Here is a 22,702-nt window from a genome sequence, read left to right as displayed (position 1 = left end):
ATCAAAACAACAAACAAGCAAAAACCCAAAGAAAGAAAAAACCCAACAACAACAACAATAAAAACAAAACAAAGCAAAGCAAAACAAAACAAAACACCACAAACCCTTTACTGCTGCCTTCTCCTCTTTTAGGGGCTGTACACAAAACATCTGAATATGAAATCCAGCATAACATTCACAAACAGAAACTTTTGATTCTTCACTCAACATTAACACTAGCATGAGGATGCTTATGTCCAGCCTGTGCTTTGTAGATGTTTGCTCTCCCAATCTAGAAGTAGCATCCAGGGATTCAGTCTAGAATGCCTGATTATTTTAAAGAAATTCTGTCCTGTGATCCAAAGGCTGTTGTACAGATGTGGGGTTAATTATTTAAGTGTCCATATCTGGACAAATGTTGTTTGTTTGACTTTTAAATTAGAAATAGTAATCACCATAGGACCTGGCAGACCAACAAAAGGCTCTGGAAAGTAGTTGTATGTTGCTGATTATATTAATTCTGAGTCCTTCTGCAAGAGCTATAATTAAATGTTCTTACAGCTGAGTACATTCTCTTTTTCAGTTTTTTAATCTGCATTTTTTATTTGCTTTGTTTCAATATTGCCTGGGCCAACCCATTCATCTTACCACCTCCAATATATAAGCACCATGCACCCTTTCTCAATTGAGAAGAAATGAAAACCTCTTTCAGGTTCTGCACTACACTCTTCTTTTCAATAAGAATTGGAAGGCAGGGCTCCATACAATATATTTTAGAAACCTTCAATTTTCAGTTCTGATCCTATTTCTCTATTAACGTTCTTGTTTGATGAAATGATAGTTTTGTGTGTTTCATTGCTATAGTAACACTAACAAATAAGCTTTCCTAACTGCAAGAAATTTAGAGAGTGAAGGAGAAGGTTATGCGAAGATGAAATTGTAAGCAGATATGAGAAAATTAATCTTTCCTTGGAAAAAAAATTAAAAACAAATGAATTCTAAAACATACTTCATTTTTTTTTTTTACTTTGTAGTGGTCTGGTAGTCTACACTAGAACTAATATGGCCATTGTCGTGGACCCTTTCATAGCACAGATCTTTGCTTTGAAATCCTAAGATCATAGAAAGAAGAGTCCAAGTTTTATTATCTACTTCTTACAAACGAGGAACTGAGGCACAGACAGATTTAGACTGAACATCAATCTCCTGAGTCGCTTTATCCACAAGAGTGTAATTTTACTCAATAGAAGTGTGAGAAAAAGATCACAGACATTTATGCAAACAGATGAAAAAGAAAAGATCCTCTTCAGTTTTTAACTTTTTTTATGAACTTTTTTTAAGAGCTCATAGCTCTTGAAGCGTACTGTCGCTGCTACTGATAACTTGCCCTACTGGTAATTGCTGGTAAACTCAACAATTCATTAAATAGTACTCAGAGAAGCAAAAAGTAGGAGTAGAGCTCTCTCCCAACAGTACTTTAAGAGCACTTATGTGTAATTTATTTAGACTTGCTCATTTAGATGTTGTCTAACATCCCCCTCAGTTACAAATAGACTTCAAAATACTTCATTATACTTATGATACTTATCATAAAAACACACCTATTCCTCTTTGCTCAAAAACAGACATTGTGCCTTTTCTGTTCATTATTACTAGTATTACAATCTCCAACTATTAAAAAAAAAAATCTATTGTTTTGGAGACTTTCAAAGAATTTCTCAAAAGAGCAATTCCTTCAACTTGTCTTAAGCATTTGTCTTAGGATAAGGTGAAACTCTTTTTATCATTTCATTTCCTTCTCTACTGACTACAAAGGCAGCTTAGTCAGCTAGACTGAGAAAGATGTGTTTGGGTAGTTTTCTAAAGGCTGAATTTAATAGGTCGCATTTACTCACTCCATCTGCTAAGATCAGTGGCTGCTGAATGAACACCTAAAGAAAGACATTGTTTCCATCTTTCTAAAGACAGAAAAAACTTTATTTTCCAACTTGGAGGAGAGTTTTGAAACTTTTGAAAGTGACTTATATCCACAGCTTCAAAGTTGTTTTAATAGTTGGAAATGAGTGCTCCTAAAGAACTGTGAAATCTGGATGGCAAAATTAAAATTACTTTCATACTTTCAGTGTTACAATAGTGAGGTGAAGACACAATGGGCCAACAGAAGAGTAAGAGTAAGAGGTCTTCCTATTTGACTCTAGGTGTAGATTTTTTCAAATAAGAGACCAACTTTGAAATTAATCAAAAAATGAATGGGGTCAAGATAATAAACTTACCTTATTCAGTTTCCATTTCTCATTATGGTGTGCATTGCCTTCAGCAGATAAGCAGGGTAGTATTTATGCTAAATACAACTCAGGTTTATCATGAGAACAGATTGTTTTGTTTTATATCCTTTCCAGCCAGTTTCACGGTGGTGAAGATGAATCAGCTCATAACATCAGTGCCAAAGGATTTTCCTTGCATCTGTTTTATTGACTGTTTTGGTTTTGGTTTTGTTTTTTTACAGCATAGAACAATGGCTGAAATCAATCCACACACATGACAATCCCTCATGTTAGGACAGAAGGATGGGCACCAGCCACTAATCTCTCCTTCTGACAGCCAAGGACTATGCAAAATGCTTTTAGAAAGGAAAAAGAAATGCCAATGGGACTGTAGAAATAAGGAGGTCAAGTTCATCTCAAAGGAAGAACAAAGCAGACAAAAGACTGGATGTTATCTCACTTGTGTGAGTTGGGTTGAAATTGTTGCAGTTAATTAGACAATTCCAAGACAGAATCCATAACAATGCATTTATGTGACACTGAGACCTAGTATGTCTTATCTCAGTCAAATAAACTCACTGGAGTGAAGTCAATTCCACCTTATAAGGGTGCTGTGAAATTTGTTTCAGGTTACAGATGTTTCCTTCTTGAGTTATTTCTTTTCTACATCACCAGCTCACTTACTGTTCAATATTTGCTTTAAGTTTATGTAGATGACAAATAAACATGTCAGGGATGGACACAGAGATGGATCATCAATTTGATGTAGAAAATAGCTGTGCCAGTAAAACTTCAAATTTTGGGAACCAAAGAGGAATTCTGTCTGGTTTTGCCTTTCTCAATGATGTTATCAACCTGTGCTATGTCCATATACAAACATCATGCACTTTGAGAAGTAATTCCTTTATGACATGTTGGGGACTTGGCTGATACACAATAGGTGGAGGTGAAAACTTCCACCATGAGCACCCAGATAATTACTGGAAAAACCCTGCACATGAAGTGAGTAGGTTCTGTGGTTTCTTACACATATACTCCTACATGCAAAGTCTATACACTCAAATGTTAGGATGCTATTCAGTGTTAGCAAGAAGGAACATAATCTGGATGGTGGATATAGAAATTATTTTCACTCTGTGCAGAAACTATAGCTCCAACTCTGTGTGAATCGCATAATTGAAGACCCACATATTTGTTGTAATAAATGATGGTTTTGAACTGGATGTTATACATGTGCCTGATATTGTGTCATGGTACCATCTTTGATTCATATCCCATGATTTCTTTGAAGAAAGATCAGGCTCATTAACAAAAAAGTCTCTTACAGAGCTAAATATGTAAGCACTATTGCCCAAGAAGGACAAAATTGACAAGAAATAGGACACAAATGTCAAACTATTTGGCTAAAAGAAACACAACTGGCTTTTCATTAACTCATTTTTCTACCAAGTCACCAAAATAAACACTTGAAAGTAAAAACAAGTCTTACTGCACTTTATTGACACTATAAAATAAGCTTTGACCCCACATTCTTTACCTCAGAAGTGAGAGACTTTAATCAAGATTAGTCAGCCAGATGAAATGTGCCATCCACTCTCTTCACATAATGAGAAAACATGGATCAAATATCTAACTAGTTAGCTAAACAGTTTTATAATTGAACATAATAGTAATGACTCTTCCTTCATCAACAGAACTGAACCGATTAAAGGGTCTCTTTCTTGTCCTCATCTGCATACAAGTTTTAACAGATTTTAGGTGTTGGGGGCCAAATAATAAACAGTGATTATAAGACTTTTGTGGAGGTTTGAGATGATCATAAGATTTTTTAATTGATGAAGCTCATTAATGTCTTAATTCAACAAGACGTCATTTCAAACAGTAAACTCACAGGTCACAGTACTTCAAAAATGGTCAGTGTTAAACTAGTAATAACAGACATTGGTTGAAAAATTGCAGCTGAAACCATGTTAACAGGTGACCTTAATGATGAAGTCTGACAGTAGAAGACCCAAGAAGACAGACAGCCTTTTGCAACTGATCTCAAGACCAGAAGATCAAAACAGTAGAACATGTCGATGGGACATTCAAGAGGCAACCTAGGTAATAGGAGGCAATGAAATCAGCAGAAATACAAACGATGAACTGTCAAGGCTAGGGCATAACTGATGGCCTCAAAAGCAGGAGGGAGATTAAGAATGTCAGGGCTAGAATAAGTTTCTCCAAGGTCTGTGTAGGGAAGGATCATTATAGATTTTTGGCTTCTTCATTTAAGTTGATGTTCTAGGCTTCACAAATTCCCTTGGAGAAGCCTGCTTAGCTAAGAAACACAGAATAAGATTAATCTAAAATAGTGGCATTGAGTGTAATGAGGCTATCAAGAACCTGAGATATAAATACTATGTGTTTGGCTACACCATATTTGTAAAAGACAAGTTGAAACTTCATCATCTAATGAAACTTTCAAAAATTTTTATCTTTACCAGCAGAGTTTTAATGTTAGCCATTTCAGCTTTTTCTGTTATTTTCAGATGCAAGACTTCAATTTGCAGCACATTTAAAAGTAGGGAAAAAACCACATACATCTATTTTATCTTGTAAATCCCCAAAGTAGTTAAAGCTTAAATTAAACAATCCAACAGTTGATTAAAACAATAACTGCCAAAATAAACATGGCAAGACTATGTCAAGTGCCTTCAAACTGCAGCTATCAGTAACTAATAACGCTTCCAAGTGAATCTCTTTCACAGTTAAAAGTGTAACGGCTCTTTATAGACTTGAAAATATTTTTGTTTAGTAGACTGAAGTCCTTTTGATAATCTTTGATGTTTTACTTTGTGAATTTTTAAAATAAGGTACAAAATGTCTGTTATGTTTTGTATTGTCTTAACAAGTGGAGCAAATTAGATACTAAGGAAAAAACAAATGAAGTAACCCCCACTACACACATACAGAGCTTCTAAACAAACTGTGATTTATTCCTTTGTTTCTCAACATTCCTCACCAACATTCACTCCTTTAAGTGTCCAGTCCTTCAGAGGTATAAATCAGCAAAGCTCTTCTGGCTTCAGTGCAGTTATGCAAATTTACAGCATGGGCTGTTCCCTTTCTTTATGTTTATCTGAGTGTAAAAGCACCTAGGATTGCTGGCAATACTTCACCGTGAACTCATTATTCATCATTTATCTACACTGAATGGTCTTTTTCATCTATTAATCTCTAAATATTCTAAGCCTTTCCTTCTCTACCCACTATTTTCCTGCTACTTACCTTTCCTCTCACACCAGTAACTAACTCTGTGGTCTTGTTATCCATACTTAAATTTTCTAGACCAAATCTCTACACTAGTATTACAAGTGTTTCAGATGCTTAACACAAAAAATCAAATTAATGTTCTTATTAGAAAAAATTGCATTTTATAAGCTTAATTAGTATGCCCTATTAATATGCTGCTACTTCAGCATCAACGTTCCTTCTGTTAAAGAAAGGTTACGTCACTACTAGGAAATGCCAATATAGTGAGAAATGTAATCTTACTAGTCCAGTACTCCACTTTTGATAGTGATCAGTATATTTTCTTTCAGAGAAAAATATAGTGCCTGCAAGGTAGACAAGTCTATATCCAGCAGTAGGGCCTTCAGATTGTTTCCAAATGGATAGTGCTTTTTATCTTTTTTTGCACTCCATTAACTGGAGATAAAGCAGAAGGGCTTGTGCAGAATCAGCAGTCCATTTCCATGTGCTGTGTCAGCCTTAAGGTACCAGTCAAGGCTTACACAAAGTTCCAGCCTCAAAACCACCTTGTAGGCGGAGTAGATGAGGCTTCCCAGAACAGGTGATGCAGAGGGCTGAACCCAGAGACCTAGTTGGAGATACGCACTCAGGAAGACTAGAGCATCAAAAGCTGGAAAATGGGCTACTCTGAGCACTGTTTGCAGCTTACGCTTAGTGAGGAGCAGCTTGCAGGAGCAAGGTCAGCGAAAGAGGCACAGAAGCTGGAGCTCAGGCTGCTGCCTCCTACTGAAAGCACCTAGTCTGGGGAACTTTTCCTGCCCTTCATGTGGAATGGATGGGCTGGATTAACAACAGCTGATCTGCTTTTCAGTCTGTCACGTAAAGCCACCATATCTAAAGCAATTGCAACAATTCTTATTGGCAGTCTTTACTGACACCTTGTCTTTCACTCTCCACAGTATGGACCCATTGAGAGGAATTCAGAGGTGCCTAAATATTAGTAATTACTGTCATGTTCCTTTATGGCCAGCACATCCCAGCAACCTTCTTGCAGTGTACTACAGTACAATGGTTACCCTTTTAGCTGCAGTGTATTGCTCCTCACATCCCTCTAAGACTTGAGCCAGAGTCTGTGTCTGTGTCCAGGGACATCTGTCTAAAATGTTTTTCAAAGCATGTTTCCAGTGATCTGCTGCAGCTGGGTAATTTTTGTTAGTTTATCTCCTAGCTAACAGGGCTCCCTTATCTCCCAGATGACAGACTTTTATTTTTTTTTTTTTTAATTTTGAAAGTCACATTTTCTGGACTAAAAATTATTGTCGCTCTGAAATGGTAAAAAGCCAAATTTCATCACTCTGGTACTTCAGTTCCTGTTCAAGAAGTAGTTACAATAAAGTAAAGAATTTAGTTGTTATTCTTGTTTTATAAATGAGAGAGAGCTCCATAGTTACCCTTATTATGGATAATCCTGTTTATCTTTGGGGCAGCTGGATACACATGCAAATATTTGCTTACCCTCTCCAATACACTTTCTACTGTAAATGTAATAGGTTTTTTTCTTCTCGGAGTCCCAGTGTGGCATGTACTATCTAAGAGCATAAAGCTTAGCAGAACAACAATTATTGGCATTTCTTCCTGAGTAACACAAAATGAGCTTTCCTCCATGCTTTTCTAAGAAGTAAAAAAATATAGAGCTTCCTGGTCTCCATTAAGACAGAGCAGCCTCTCCAGTTAATTTTAGCTTCCCGCCAAATCACTTTGTTAAGTCAAAGAAGAGAAGGAAGGCCTGGTTTCTTAGCCCCCATGGTGTACTAATTAATTGTGTTTTAAAATGACCTAGCTGACCCAAAGGCAAATTACTACATGGTCAGTAAGGACAACTGAGGAATAAGAGTTTAGATATCTTAAGATCAAGACACATGGTCATTTAACAGTATGCTCTGCAGTGCCTACCCTTGGGGCATCTGGCCCTCAAGCAGTGGACAACACTTCTATGCATTTATACTTATTAGCTAATATTGTGAAAATGACTTCACATGGTGAAGAATTAGGATTCCCCATTAAGAAGGGAAATTACCAGTTAACTGACTTCTGTAAGTAGTTATCCCGTTGTAACAGGCAAAACTATCTAAACTGGGGGGATTTTACGTAATTTAATTTACTACCAATTTAGATAAACATTTAATTATCAGTCTTGGTATCAAAGAGAAAACAAACACCAACAATTAAATGCTTTGGGAAGCACCTTTCCTGGTTCAGCATGTTCATCTATCCCCCAGGAAATAATTTCAGCAGGAAAATCAGAGAAGTCATCCACCTTAAAAGCCAGAAGTTCAAAGAAACCACCGGTCATCCCTGTTTTTTGTGATGGACCCCAGCCCAAAAAGTAAAGCATGGTCTGGGAATACCTACCGCACCAAAGGGATGTGCATGAGTGGTAAGAGCAGCACTAGACAAACTTGGATGATGTGGGTGGTCAGCCAAGTGTAGCTGTGAGATTTGTACTATGCAATGGATTTGTGTTTTGCATCGTCTTCTGCAGTTTTACATGGAAGATAAGTTATTATCATCTAAGCAAGGTTTTTCAGGATAGGAATTTTAAATTTAGATGTTTAAATTCTACCTCAGTTCCACTTAGAACGTCATGGTCCTAAGGGTTGGTAGAAGAAACTGTGATATTAAATTGCGGCTTAAAACTGCAATAAGCTTTGCAAATAGATTTACCTTTTTTTTTTAGAGTAATAAGACTGTAGTTTTAGCAAACAAAAAAATGCAGTAATATAACATTATTTTAAGAGTTGCCATTTCCATAATGAGACTGGGAGTTAAATTCATCAGCACCTATTCACTGGCAAAGAAAAATAAACAAAGACACAACAACTTTAGCCCATTTAGTCTCAATTTCTTCTCTCTCTGCCATTTATGCAGCACTAAAGGGCTAATCCGATGCCTATTAAAGTCAATGACAAAACTCCAATTGATTTTGAATAGAGCAAAACTGAGTCCACAAGTTTCTAGAGATTTCTTCTGCCTAGGTGAACAAATAAAGTGCACTTCAAGTGAAGTGCTGTCAGTGCACAAGGCAGTGTTCAAAGACTAACTGTTAAGCTTGTTAACGCATGTTACCCCTCTGACTGACAGGAACCAGCCATCCTCTGTGCAAGTTAGCAAATTTAAAATGACAGCATTAACAGAGTGCTTCTGAGTCCTAGGAAGCTGGTTCATCCTCTTCACTGGAAGATTTCTTCTTAATTATTCGCCTAAGTAAAAATCTCTATCTGGTTATCCACTAAGAGAGGAATATGTATCTATCCCTCACTACTCCAGTCAAAGCACTTTTGCATGTGTTCAGCTATAAGAAATTTCTGGGAGGGACTATTCATTCGGATCATGCTAAAAAACAGATATATGGACAAGATGTGGATGGTAGCTCAGGTTCACACACATTGGAATTACTATTGTTAAAATGCATTTTTAATTATAGAAATGTTTCATTTTAGAGCAAACAGATGTACCGAAAGGAAAACAGTGGAAAATCCTGAGATTGTCTCTCCTCTTATTGTGCTGGAATTTTATTATAGTGGTAGTATTATAGTATTTAAAAGGAACTAAGCTTTCTTTTCCTCTAAAGTCAAATATTGTCTCTCTCTCTTTCTCACCGCCCACACCCCTATAATTACGTGGGATCCTTCCATTAGGCAAAGTAAACTACATTAATGCTTGGACTGTGTACAGAGCAGGATAACCAAGAAAATATGTATATTTAACTTTAGTGATTGTAACCTCACAGTACATCATGGTAGAGCTGTAAAATGAGAAGTCCTGACTGGCAGGGTAGAACATCAGAAGCTTCAACACAAATTACAAAAAAATTTACAGCTTAGCACTGGGAAAAGAAGTATGGAACAAATAATGTGCAATGCACTAAACAAAATTCTCACAGAACTTCTGAAACCAAGCAACAGCAATATTTGTATCGGCAGAAAATGACACGCTAGCCCTGGTGTCTAGAGGCACCTTCAAAGGCATAGTCACCCTGCATAACCTAAGTGCCAGCAACAGAGCAGCTTGGTGAAATACGCCTCCCATAGAAAAGGATCTTTCTCCACATCAGAGGAACTTGAAAAGTTCTGTATAACCTGCTTTTGGATATGGATATTCCAGGCAGTTTCCAGCACAGCTTTTCTTGTGAAGAATATAATGCACCCTAATAGGGAGGACAGCTGGAGGACATCGTGTAGCAGCTCAAAGGCAAAGATAAGAAAGCAGGTCTGCTGGCTCTCTGCTCAACAGTGGAAATGAGGCCTGTTCTTTGCCTTGTTAGTCAGTTTATAAACAAACACTATATTTGGCAAAACATAAGCTGGAGGAAAGAGTGCATGTGCAATAATGATCAAGAAGACAGAAAATGCACTAAGATAAATTCTGCACTGAATCAATGCTGGCACTGTTTATTTGTGCCAGAGGGGGGAAAAGGATTTGAGAACTACTCGCTATATGCCATGCAGAAGAACTGGTACTCAAAAAGCAAAGGTGAATCAATATCAGCACGCATTCTTATGAGAGAACGCAAGTTCATATTTTTGTTGTCAGGGAAATTCCTTGGATGGGTAAACCCCTGGAACTGGAAGTGTTATTAAGAAAAATGTGAGCTGTGAAAGACAAGATAGAATCATAAATTAAACAAGAGATTCTAGAAATAAATGTGCCCTCAAAACTGCCACTATGACTAATTCAGCATTATAAGTACGTAAAGCAAAGCCTGTCTTTATTAGATCGCCACGCTTGGCATCATAAACCAGCAGGAATTTTAGTTATGATATTAAAAAAAACAGAGAGCATGCAATGAATTTGAACAGCCAGTGTACAGTACAGGACTCATCTGTAGCAGAGACATCTACAACATTCCCTGATCAACAACTGAAGTCGGCAGAACAAGCATTCGATGCCACTCAGCAGCTGTGTACAGCAACAGGTGGAGCATGAAAGAACAGGCTATTAAGCAATGCTCGAGATGAGCCAAGCTGGGTTTTATTTCTGGCTACAATCCAGTAGGCATCTCTCTGCTCAGTGCTTTTCCCATGGCACTGCTTCTGCATCAAAGCCCTTATGGGTTTCTCAGTTTTTGCTGACAGTGTTTTGGAAGAAACCTTAGCAGAGCACTGAACTCACCGGGGCCGTATAGGAAACATGAAGTTAGGGGTTGTTTGTTGTTTGCCTGTTGCACAGGTCAACTACAGAGGCAACATATTTGCTCCATTCTTTCTGAGAGTCTATACTGGAAAGAAAACGTGAATGAAGCACAAAAATCTCACAGGGATTCTATTTTTTATCATTTTCTGCAGGATCTCTCTACTTTGAAATATATAAAATAACTGGCATAATCAAATACCCTAAATACTCAGCTATTGAGAACATACAACACTTACATTAAAGTATGGAAGTATAGAACATATTTCACAGTAAAATCTCAAGAGTTCACTGGGGTTTTTTTAATCTATCTTCTCATCATGTTGTACCAGGTAAAACTCAACAAATGTAAACCGAGATTCCTATCTAAACTGTTTGAATAGCAACATTTGCTGGAAATCAATGTACATTTTCGGATCAGTCCTGTTCTCTGATGTACTAGTAATGCTTTAAAAGTCTTTAGAAGTTTAGAGGTATGGTTTGTGTTTTTTTTTTTAACTAAGCTATTGAATGAGTCTAAAAAAAAGGAGGAGAAAAGAGTTGGTGGGAAGTCATAATAATACTCTCCCACAGGCATTTGTGGTTTCATTACAGGGTGAGTCAATTTCCATTAAACTGAGCATTCCTGTAGCACTGTTCCTCAGAGTTCGGTGACCAGTAACACTGGACAGCACAAAGTCTATGGAATTAAGTCAGCTGTGTGTCTATGGGTTTGCTTTATCCACTAGCAACTGCTTGTTTCTATGGGCAGAGATCCTGAGGTTTCTGCCAGCTTATGTGATTTGTCTCTGCAGCTACTTTTAATTACTTTTGCCTTCAAACCCCTATGAAATTCAAATACAGTCACTCGCTCCTCACCCTCCAGTGTCATGATCTCCTCCCCCAGTTCCTTGTCCCCAGATTGTCTGTTAGAGGTTTTCAACTGAACGTTTCTACAGACTCTAATTATCCGAGTGGTGCTTGCAGTATGGAAAGTCTCAACTCTGAACTGCCCTTAGGTCACCTGCTAAAATATGGCTGATTAACATATTACTGGTTCTGAAGTGGTGCTATAACAGTAACCACCACTAATTTTTTAAAGAGTCCGTTATCTCAAGAGTTTATGTACTGGCATTGTCATATTAAAGCAGAACACATTTTTGCTGGCTTTGATTAATACTAAACTTCCAGGTTTTGTTTTATGAGCTCTGTGTGGCTTACCACTGGTAATACTGTACCTGCACTTTCCAGATGCATACGAAACGGCTGATTGCAGTGCACTGGCTGTGATACCCCTGTGTTAGGATGAACTGTAGTCATGGCTTCAAATCTCCAAAAGGGCTCTCACTCATATTCTTCCTGACTAGTAGTCTAATTTCATCCAAGTTAATTCATGGGAAAGAGAAGCTGCATGTGACTCAGAGAAGCAGAACATGCTGCCTTTGCCAAACAGGGAGCAAAGGAGTTCCAGAAAGCTGCCTTATTTGCACTGGCATTTCTGCTAAATGAAGCAGTCTCTCTTCCATCCTGAAGGTTATGCCACTCTGACTTTGGCGCAGAGCCCGAGCAACTGTTGTGGCCATTAGATATCAAGACCAGAAAAACAGTGTGAAAACAAAGGTTTCTCAAACTCATTTTCTCCTAAGGAAATGGATTCCGTGATCTCCAGGCACCCACTGCAGTAGTAACTTGGCAATGATATCAATTACAGCTGAGAATACAACTCAACTTTTGGACAGCAGGCTCTCAATGTAAAAAAAAAAGTATGTATATATATATCCACTTCTTTAGAGCACTGGCACCACAAAATCCTTTCCACTAGCATGCAACAGCATCTCTTTTTTCTCCTCCAACTCCACCTCATGACCACTCAGAATTTATTTTTCCTGTTAATAGCTGTTGAGTGTCGTGGTTTAACTCCAGCTGCCAACTAAGCACCACACAGCCGCTCAGTCATTCCACCCCAGAGAGAATTGGAAGGGTAAAAGTAAGAAAACTTGTGCATTGAGATAAAGACAGTTCAACAGGTAAAGCAAAAGCTGAGCACATAAGCAAAGCAAAACAAGGGATTCATTCACCACTTCCCATGGGCAGGCGGGAGTTCAGCCATCTCCAAGCAAGCAGGGCATCATCACATGTAACTGTTACTTGGGAAGACAAACATCATAACTCCTAACTCCACTCTTCCTTCTTCCCCGCAGCATAAAAGCTGAGCATGACGTTGTATGGTATCAAATATGCATTTGTCCAGTTTGGGTCAGTTACCCCAGCTGTGCCCCCTCCCAGCTTCTTGTGCACCCAGCATGGCATCAGAGGCAGAAAAGTCCTTGACTACTTAGCAACAACTAAAATATCAGTGAATTATCAACATTATTCTCATTCTAAGTTTGAAACAAAGCACTGTACCAGCTACTAGACAGAAAGTTAACTCTACCCCATCCAAAACGAGGACAGTGTGATGACTTCTGAAAATGTTTAGTCACAGACCTCTCTGAAAAGGCAATATTCTGTGTGCCTTTTCATGAGAGAATCTCAGCTAGCTGTTCAGCATGAATTCTAATTAATAAAGCCTCTTAGTGTCACTATACAGAAGACAGAAGGATCACTTTTACCTCCCTGGCAATGTTCCTGTCTCTAGGTAAAAAGCAACTGATGTTTAACAGTGCTCAACACAGCACACCTCCTCCTACAGCAAGGCTGGGATGTCAGGGGTTCAGAGAAAATATAACTAGGATTTTCAAAAATACTGGTTCTCAACACCTCCACACACATGAAAAGGGCTCACAGCCATAGGTGTTTGCTATGTGGTTTTTTGCATTTACATTCTTACAAAGCCTGGCACTTATAGGGCCTCCATAGCTCCCATATCTCTCTCTGTGAGCACAATATGATCTTGAAGAATGTAAAGTTGTTTTCCATAGCTTGCTCTGGGCAAATAGTGCCACATGCCTTAAAAGCACGTTTTTTGATGCTGAGGTGAGTAGGAATCATGTTCCCTGTGCTCTCTGCAGTGTAGGTCTGTCAGGGCCCCAAGAGCATTTGCCCCTTTCTAAGAGATCAACTGACAGAGGGACAGACAGCTCTCCCAATAGTAAAAGCTGTTGTGAAGTAGACTAGAAGTGAGGACCTGCCCTGCTTCCCTTGGGAGCTGTTTGTAAGCCAAAGCTCTGTGGTGGCCCCTATCTGTGCTACACCATGGCTGCATAGCAGCCATATCTGCACCCAGGCTCTCTATGAGGTAAAGGTGCAAGCTATAAGGAAAAAATTATGGTGATATTACTCTACAAACTTGACCGTATCTTCTATTAGAGGTGTTCTGATAAAAACCACATGACAGCTACAAACTATTCAGCAGTGGGGTAGTCCAAAAAGATTTGGCAAGCACTGACTTGCTTTTTCGACTGCACCCACTTCTGGTTCCTGAAATGCAGAGGCACACATGTCTCTTGGTCATCTTCTGCCTTTCCTCTGTTTGGGTTGGACTTTTCATCTAGAAGCACAGGCTTACATCAAACAGATTAAAATAGTGCCTATCACTTGCTGATTAGCTGTTTAGGGGAACAGAATAAATTAGAACTGAAACGCTTCTGTGAAAGGAGCCAGTAATCATTTACAGACTTAAGTTCAGCATTTGCAGCAGTAGGTTGGCTCCCTCCTGGGAGGGATCTTAATAATTCAAAAGAAATAATTTTGTGGATGGTGCCATGACATTGATACTTCAATTTGCAGGTAGATATACCGGACTCGGAGGCTAGAGACATGACACTCCTTTGGAGTTCTAGCCAAAACCTATCAGAGTCCTGTGTAACAGCAAGAATTTAAGGTATCCATGAATTAAACATTCCATAGACATTAATGTATCAATGTCATCTTAATCACCAATTTGTCAGTAATTAGAAATTAAAATATGCAAAATAAATGGCACATAATAGAAGTGTAATTGATCATTCAGTGTAAAAAATGATGTTAGAAATGTAGAAAAAATGGTGTCTCTTTTTTTTAACAGTTTTCCCACGACTAATCAGATATTACAAATTTCATTACCACTTCGCAATACATATTCACATTATCCATGACATGGGCATCTTTAATATCGATAATGCATTTGCCATAGAATAATGGAACAAGATCACTTGGCACATAATGCCTGAACATGATTCCACTTCTGATGTCTTCTCTTTGCAGAACACTTATAATTATTAATAATGTATAACATTAGATTTTTGAGCTTGCCTAGCAAATGTCACAGTCAATGCTCTGCTTAGTAAAGAATTCTTTGCAAATCAAGCACCAGCTGTATGTAAAGACAAAAAACTGACCTAGGGGAACTTAATGTGGTTAAAATAAACCCCCTTTACCATCTCAAACTGGTAGTTGTGTCAAAAGATGATCACACCTATGTTAGTGGGAAATTTTACTTTATGGAGGCACACACATATCCTGAACTCTCACTACCCCCACGCTAAACAGCAAACTTGTTCTAGATCTTCTTACACCTGCACATAATCACCACATCTACCCATTCTCTAGAGGTGGTATTATCTTCAACAAAGGCCTTACCTCTTCCCTCATAGTTGCCAATACCCGTTTGAGATTCAAATCATTCAAGTCTTTCTCTTTTCCTCTGGAACCTGTGAATACTTCTTTGCTTTATTCAATTCACCTGGAAACTTCTTTCTAAATCTTGTGCATCAGGGAAGATAAACTTTTTAATGTTTCTCCGAAATCTCTTAAAATTCCTTCACCACTCTCCAGATTTCTCTGGTATTATTCCACTCAAGCAGCACAAGTAAAAGCATCTGTTCTGTTTTGTCACTTCTTCCAAACAGCAAATAAACTGCAAGCAGATTTCCTATCCACAAACACTGTATTTCCAAGGTAGCATAAGGAACATTTCTAAGAACATCATCTCATTCTGCAGCAAAAATCTCACATCAATCTGTTGCTTGGGGCACATATGTAGATCTTATTACCTAATGTCTTTTGCTGAGTTCTCAAGTTGGGATCTGATTGAAGATCTCTCTGGGTTTCCCAAAGACTCTTGTGACCCTGACAATAGTTACTGGAAAGAACAACATCTAGTGGCTTGTTTGACTTTCCTTCATGACAAGTTGCAGAGGCAACTCTACAAATATACAATGCAGCAAAATGCAGCAGCTTTACATCACTATGCTAGTTGCATTTCTCCTGGTTTCTTCTAATTCATCCTGTGTCTTTTCTCACAGTGGCCATTATAGACACTATTACACACTCATACTCTGCAAAGACAGTAACTTAAGTAATAAATAATGCTATTCACATTTTTTCTCCCTGTACCCAATACCTTTTCTTTATGCAAAGAAAAACTCCCAACCCCATAACCACATCCATTCAAGCTTAATTATTCTTAACAATAGAAACAGTCAATTGTAATTAATCTGATTATTCATGTGTTTATAATTAACTACACAAGTGTTTGAAAACTATAGGTTCTTGCATGTAAATCCTGCCCTTCGCCTGTAAAAGTAATGGAAATAATAAAAATGATGAGCATCACAACTACTGCATTTGTCTCAACTGTTTAAACAGTAGCCTATTATTCTGGAAATACAAGTACGTATACAAAAAAGCAGAATGCTACTGTAATAGCAAATCTGTCCCTTACAGGGTTGTTTTTAAACATCTTATCCTTACACTACTGTGTTTTACAATACTTATAGCTACATAAGCAAGATATTTTTCAGGGGTTTGGTTGTTGTTGTTGGAGTACTTTTTGTTGAGACTTTAAAACAGTGTTTCATTAATCATTGCTGTTGTTAATAGTCAATCTGTGGTATTGCAGATGGTCCACCAGTGGCATCCTACTGAAGATCTACATTCTCTGTGCTTCAGTGGATTCAGTATAATGTGAAAAATATAATACAATGGTATAAATCAAAAGTAATACATGTAGCATCCAAGATCCAAAGAAACACTATGGAGTTAAAGGAGGTCCAGAGACGGTTAGAACTATCTTGAAAATTCACCTACAAAGAAGAATTGAAAACACTGAGCTTGTTTATCTTAAGGAGATTAATAAGGTGGTGGAAAAAAACCCCAAAAACAACAACAAAAACCACATACACACAAAAAACAACAACAACAGACACCAACACTTATAAATGAAGTCATGGGAACTTCTGTCCTTAAGTATAAGACAAAAGTTTCAGTCACTCATTTAAATTCAAAGGGAGCATTTACAAAAGAGAAAAATGCTTTCTTAGAGGAAGACGGTTCTGTACCCTTTCTCACTGAATAGTTGAACAGTGAAACTCACTGCTACAGATTTTCACTGGTATCAAGCTTAGCTCTGAAGAAATGCACATTTGCTCTGATAAAAATATCTAGAGCTAAAGAAAAAACCCAACACCACCACAACAACAACAGAAACAACAAACAAACAAAACACAACAAAACCAACCAAACAAAAAAATCAACCACCACTGTTACCTCATATTTCAGGGTTAAATTAATTCCAAAGAAATAATGATTAGGATGACTGCAAACTATTCCACATCTGCCAAGCGTAAGATCTCTCATACCCTCCTTTGGAACCCACAGGGCTGCCTGCTGTCAGCCAAGGGACCAATTCAGCATTCCCAGCTATCTTTATGTTGCAGATATTCTTATCACACATTTGCTCCAAATTGCTGCCATCACAGAAAACATTTGATGAAAGAAAATCTTTTCATTTTGTTGCTCAGAGAAAACAGAATTTAAAGGAAGAAAAATCTCAGGTGAATAGACTGTCTTCATGTGCTCTTTATTACTAGTTCTTCTACATCAGCTTTTATAGGGAAGACTTCGGAGACAAAATAACATATTACACACAGGAAAAAAAAAATAGCGAGGAAGCCATTTACTAAATTCCAAGTATCACTTTACCCCTCTGACACTTATCATAAAACTGCCCTGTGCTGAAGTGTCACACTTAAAAGTTCTCACTACTTTTTCACTTACCACCATCACCTGAGGTTAATCATAATCCAGTACTCTCACAAATTGCAATCAACTTCCAAACAAATTTCAGCATTCTTCCTGCAAGTATGACTGAAGTGGTTCAGAAGTCTTGCATTATTTTGTATATCTCCAGTTCTCACTTCATTCAGTTTCCACCTCAAGCTATTTTGATAGACCTTCTGTAATTCTTTCCCAGTGATACTGTATATTTATGGGCATATCAGGACAATAATGTCTTTATTGTTTGTTGCTCAGGTTAGAAAGACATAAGTGAAATGATTGAAAACGGAGACAATAACAGATATTTTTATTTAGAACTTACATATTTTATATATTAAGAAAAAAACACAAACTAGAAGGAAATCTCTAAGTGATGTATCCCTCTGAGTTATTTATGAAAGCAATATACAACAGCAAGAGATGATGTCATACAGGTTGAGTTACACATATTCAGAACACTCACGCATTACTCTAAGGGTTCCTGTGCAAAAGTTGAAATGTGATGTGAATTAAGATACTAACTTATAAATTTAAACTAGCAACTGTAATGTAAAAGCATATGTCATCAGTATATAAGGGTTTGCTTCTGCTTATAAAAATACAAAAAGATGAAGGATAAGGAAAACTGTTACAACAGATTTGCAGGGAAAGGCGTCAGCTCTGTGTACACTGGTCTGGACTAACACCTGATCCGTGACAGATCTGTCTGAATGCCAGGTTCAGAGAAGAACAGACACCGCGTATTCACCAGTGGGGCCTTGTATACCTATGTGCAGCTGAAAGAGCCAATTATAAAAGTGGGATAGTTTCCACTATTTAATAGCAGGTGATCTTGCCCAGCCTGAAACTGGGGTCAGATAAACTAAAGGAGAGGAGGATCAGCCTCCAGCCCTAGCAGTTTTAATTCATGCAAACCTAGAGAAATGCAGCCAAAGACATGCTGAATCTAAAAAAGAAAAATAAGAATGATAAAAAGCCCAAAAATCTTAAGCCCAAAATCTGCGAGAGGAATAAACTAGATCTTAATCCAAGAGCAATGGGAAATAAAATTTATCCAAACCTTCCAGAGCCTGAAATATTTGAGTTGAATATAGTTCGACAGATGAGCTCAAATGAGTTCAAATAATGGAACAGCTAGAGTTTGCTGCTGATTGCTTAACACATCCCCATTACCTGAAGCATGACCTCATGCACTTTAGTGAAATGGCACTCTCTAAGTTCTGCAATTGTCTTTAGTTGAAGCAGAGTATGTGCTTTGTATAAGCTACTTTGCATAGGCAAAACAAAATGTTAAGGAAAACCTTTTTTTTTTTAAATCAAGGCATAAACTTTTGCTGGCCTATCTCATGTTCTGATTTATAACTAATGTAAACTATCTAAATGTTAGAGAACAGTACAGTCCAGAGAGGTATAAACTGTGGCATTCTAGAACATTTTCAATCCTAAATGAAAACAAAGAAGCACTGAAATCTGCTGGGGTTTCTCCAGTTAATCAGCATTTGATGTAACCATACCACAGCTATTATGGTGTCTACCTCTTAGATCGAGCTACAGTGTGCTTAAGAAATACTGAGACAGACTAACGGAAAAACTTCCACCATTTCTTTGCAATAACAAGAGGAGTGACAGCAATAATAATTACTATCTCTGTGCTTCACAAACAGTGAAATCAGATGCACAGTTTATCAAGAGTCTGTGTATGTAATTTTTCCATTAACAATTCTGCAGACAGAGCATTGATAATTGTGCCTGTGGTGAATCCTAATGAGGCGTATTTGCCTGACATTGTTGAAGAAGGGGGAAAATGAATATATGCATTTTAAATTTTTATGATTACTTTTTTACTGAAGTGTGGGGGCCTGAAGTTTCATGACTATTTTAATGCAATTGGTTCCACTTAGGAGAGATGACATGTTGAAATGTGATATGCTAAATGTTTCTCAGGTAGTTGGAATTCAGTCAACAACAAAACTGGGCTTTGTCACAGGTTTTAAATAAAAAGGCTTATCTTCCTCTCTTATATTATGGGATATGATGCATCATATTATACAATATCATGATCCTAAATGACAGTCTTTCAAACAGAAATTTAAAAAGTTTACTTCACTCTGCATTCTCCTGGATCTGGATTGCTCAGGCACATTAAAGTGTCTGCATGTGCAGTCACTTCCCAGTTCCCTTGCTCATATAAATGGCCACATTCATTCCTGATTCAACTCTGACGATTTGTAGAGCATTTCAGTCCCCTCAGGGATGAATTTGAGCCACTGTTGGTTCTGTTATTCTCACTGTTTGCACATCCTTTCCCAGAGCTGTTGGAGGGAGAAAGAACAAGGAAAGAAGGGGCACTTTGGAAAAATTTAAAACGTAACTTAAGAGTGCTACAAAAACAGCTCAGGGGGTTGTTGTGGGAAACATGGCCTGGTACACACTGATTCTTCCACTAAATTAATTTATTTCATATTAAAACAGGGAAACAACTAAGGGTGAGTTAGCTGGCTGGGAAGAAAGAGGAAAGACTCTGTTTCTGCTGCTATTGAAACCTTAAATCATGTCTCAAACAAAATTCAGATCAAACTAAAACAAATACTGAAAGCTGAAAGTAAATTTTTGCATTCTCTACCATTTAGCTCCTATGTAGCTCAGAAGATGTACTGAATTTTCTTCCAGAAAATGTGCACCTGAGTTTTCTTACCAGTTCTTCTTAGGCAGGAAACAGATGTCATTCTGAATATTTGTTTGCACCCCAAAAGTCTGGAGCCCACGCTGTGGTCCTATAGTTCTGAGAATGGGGTAAACCTCATACTGCTAGTATTCTACAAAATGTATTTCCCTGAATATTTTTCTTGAGCTGGACTATACAAGGGGTAACACGTAATTTAAGGTTAAAACATCAGAAAAAGACTTTAAGGCCACCACTGTTCCCCACCTCACACTTTTCTTTTGAACAGTGTTAAACAAGACTTTCTGAGTATGTCATAGAAGACCAAGAGTTGAGACATACCTTTCAGTCTAACGCTTTAGATGTGAAACTAAACTTCTTCTCTAAGGTTTTTCTGTCTAATAAGGATACCCACCCCAGCTATAAACTTTGTCTTGCAAATGCAGCGAAATACCAGTACGGCCTCACATCTCTGCATGGTGGGTCTTTGTGTTAATTTCTACACTCCAGTGTAGATGCTGAATTATCCGTAAAGTCTAAATTAGAGTCTCGTAGCCACCCCCTGACCTTCAGTTAAAAACAAAAGGTTGCTGCCAGCTGAAAGTGATTTAATGGCTTGAGTAGCAAGGCTGGATTTGGAGACAGATGTCTACCTAAACCCTGCCACTAGAGACAGAAGCTTCTGTAGCTATTCCCAGCCTGAAAGGACCATGATAATCCAATCATCCTTAAGGACTCTGTTTCCTGTATCTCTCGAACACTAATTGCCTCCACAGCTATACAAGGAGACATCTTTTCTGTGAGAGAATATAATGCACAGAGCAAGATGCTTGGTTTGTATTAACCACCAGAGCTGAAGTGCGGCCAGTGCTGCCTCACCTTGGCTGAATGTCTGGGGCCTGAGCATCTGGTGCTGTAGGAATTATTTCCTTTGTAAACCATATTTTAAAAAATAGATTATGCCCCTGTGTTCCTTACTTCTGTGTATTTGAAAATGAAATAATCAGAGAGAGTTTGTGAGCTGAAGACAGTATGTTACAGGCACAATCTGTAACCTGCTAAGGCATCCAGTAACATGACAAGGGCAAAGAAAAACTTCTGCCTGTGTTTGTGATACTTCTTAGCAGACAGATGCAAAACAGTACCACATCTCATCTCTCCCTCTCTTCCTTCCCCAAGTTAATATTTAATACTTTAGAAGTTATTAGTGTGTTATCATAGCTTTTCCACTCCACCTTCACTCTTCTATATAATGATGAAAATATTTGGAAAGATAGACACGGCAGGGATTGGGGCAGGATGCTGAGGCGAACAAATAATTTTTTCCCTTTTAATCTGTGCATGAAACAGAAAAGCCATTGACTGCTGTTTCCCTGGAACAGAAGCTTTAAATGCAAAGTACCAGAGAGAAGCATGGTGCAAAGCAAAGGCAATCTGGTGTCCTTCCTGAAGGATTAAGGTACAATTTATAGTGCTTCTGAATGGCTGGTCCAAGTAGTCCACATACAATGAACCACCTGTATTTTAGGACCGTATTCTCAACATAGTCACAAGACTGCTCAGCAGAGCTTTAGTTGTTTTTTTGTTGGAGTGGAGTTTAAACCTCTTTCTGCTATATGTGAATATTGCCACAGAATTTAGTAACACAATGGCCTAAGCTTGTAGGGTCATAGTACTTAGTCTGATAATTCTGATGTCCAGTATCTGTCATTTGACCACTGAAATGGGCTTGGGAAATCTGATCTTTAGCTTTGCTTTCTCACAGGCCCGCTGTATGACTCAAGTCAAGCAATGTCCCTGTGCCTTACTTTCCCTGCATACCAGTAGGATATAACAATTCTTTCTCTACTTGTGTATGTAGACTGGAAGAGAACTTTTTGTTTGGTGGAGTGTTTTGGTTTGTTTTGGTTTGGGTTGGTTTGTCTAGAAAGGAATATATCTCACTATGTGAGCTTTGGCATAGCCAAAGGGTCTAGGCTGATGGTGAATTCATACCCTTTTGGAGACTAATTATTCATTACTTGTACTGCAGCAGCACCTTAAAAATGGTCAGAAAGGCTTGTAGTCCATGGAGGCTATAATATCTGACTATAGAAATCAGTTCAAGTGTATTTAAAAGTATAACAGCATAAAACGGACTTTTTAAAAAAAGAACAAGCCACTCTGTGTGTAAAGCAATCCAGAAATGTACGGCTCAGTATTATTTGTATGATTCTCTTTCCCTGCTCCTTTTAGAGGATTGCAGTGCCAATGTGTAAATGGCTATAAATGACTATGAAACTGAAGTGTCTTAATAAGACAAAATTAGTTAAGGAAAAATGTAGCTTTCAAGTGCAGAAGCAGGTAAAGTACTTTCAAATCAAAAGTTCAATTTAATCTGAAAGGAAAACAAATCCATCAATGTCTCTAAAGCCTA

This window comes from Columba livia, chromosome 7 (genome assembly GCF_036013475.1).
Source record: "Columba livia isolate bColLiv1 breed racing homer chromosome 7, bColLiv1.pat.W.v2, whole genome shotgun sequence".
Classification (NCBI taxonomy): domain Eukaryota; kingdom Metazoa; phylum Chordata; class Aves; order Columbiformes; family Columbidae; genus Columba; species Columba livia.
Note: the sequence above shows the minus strand (reverse complement) of the source record.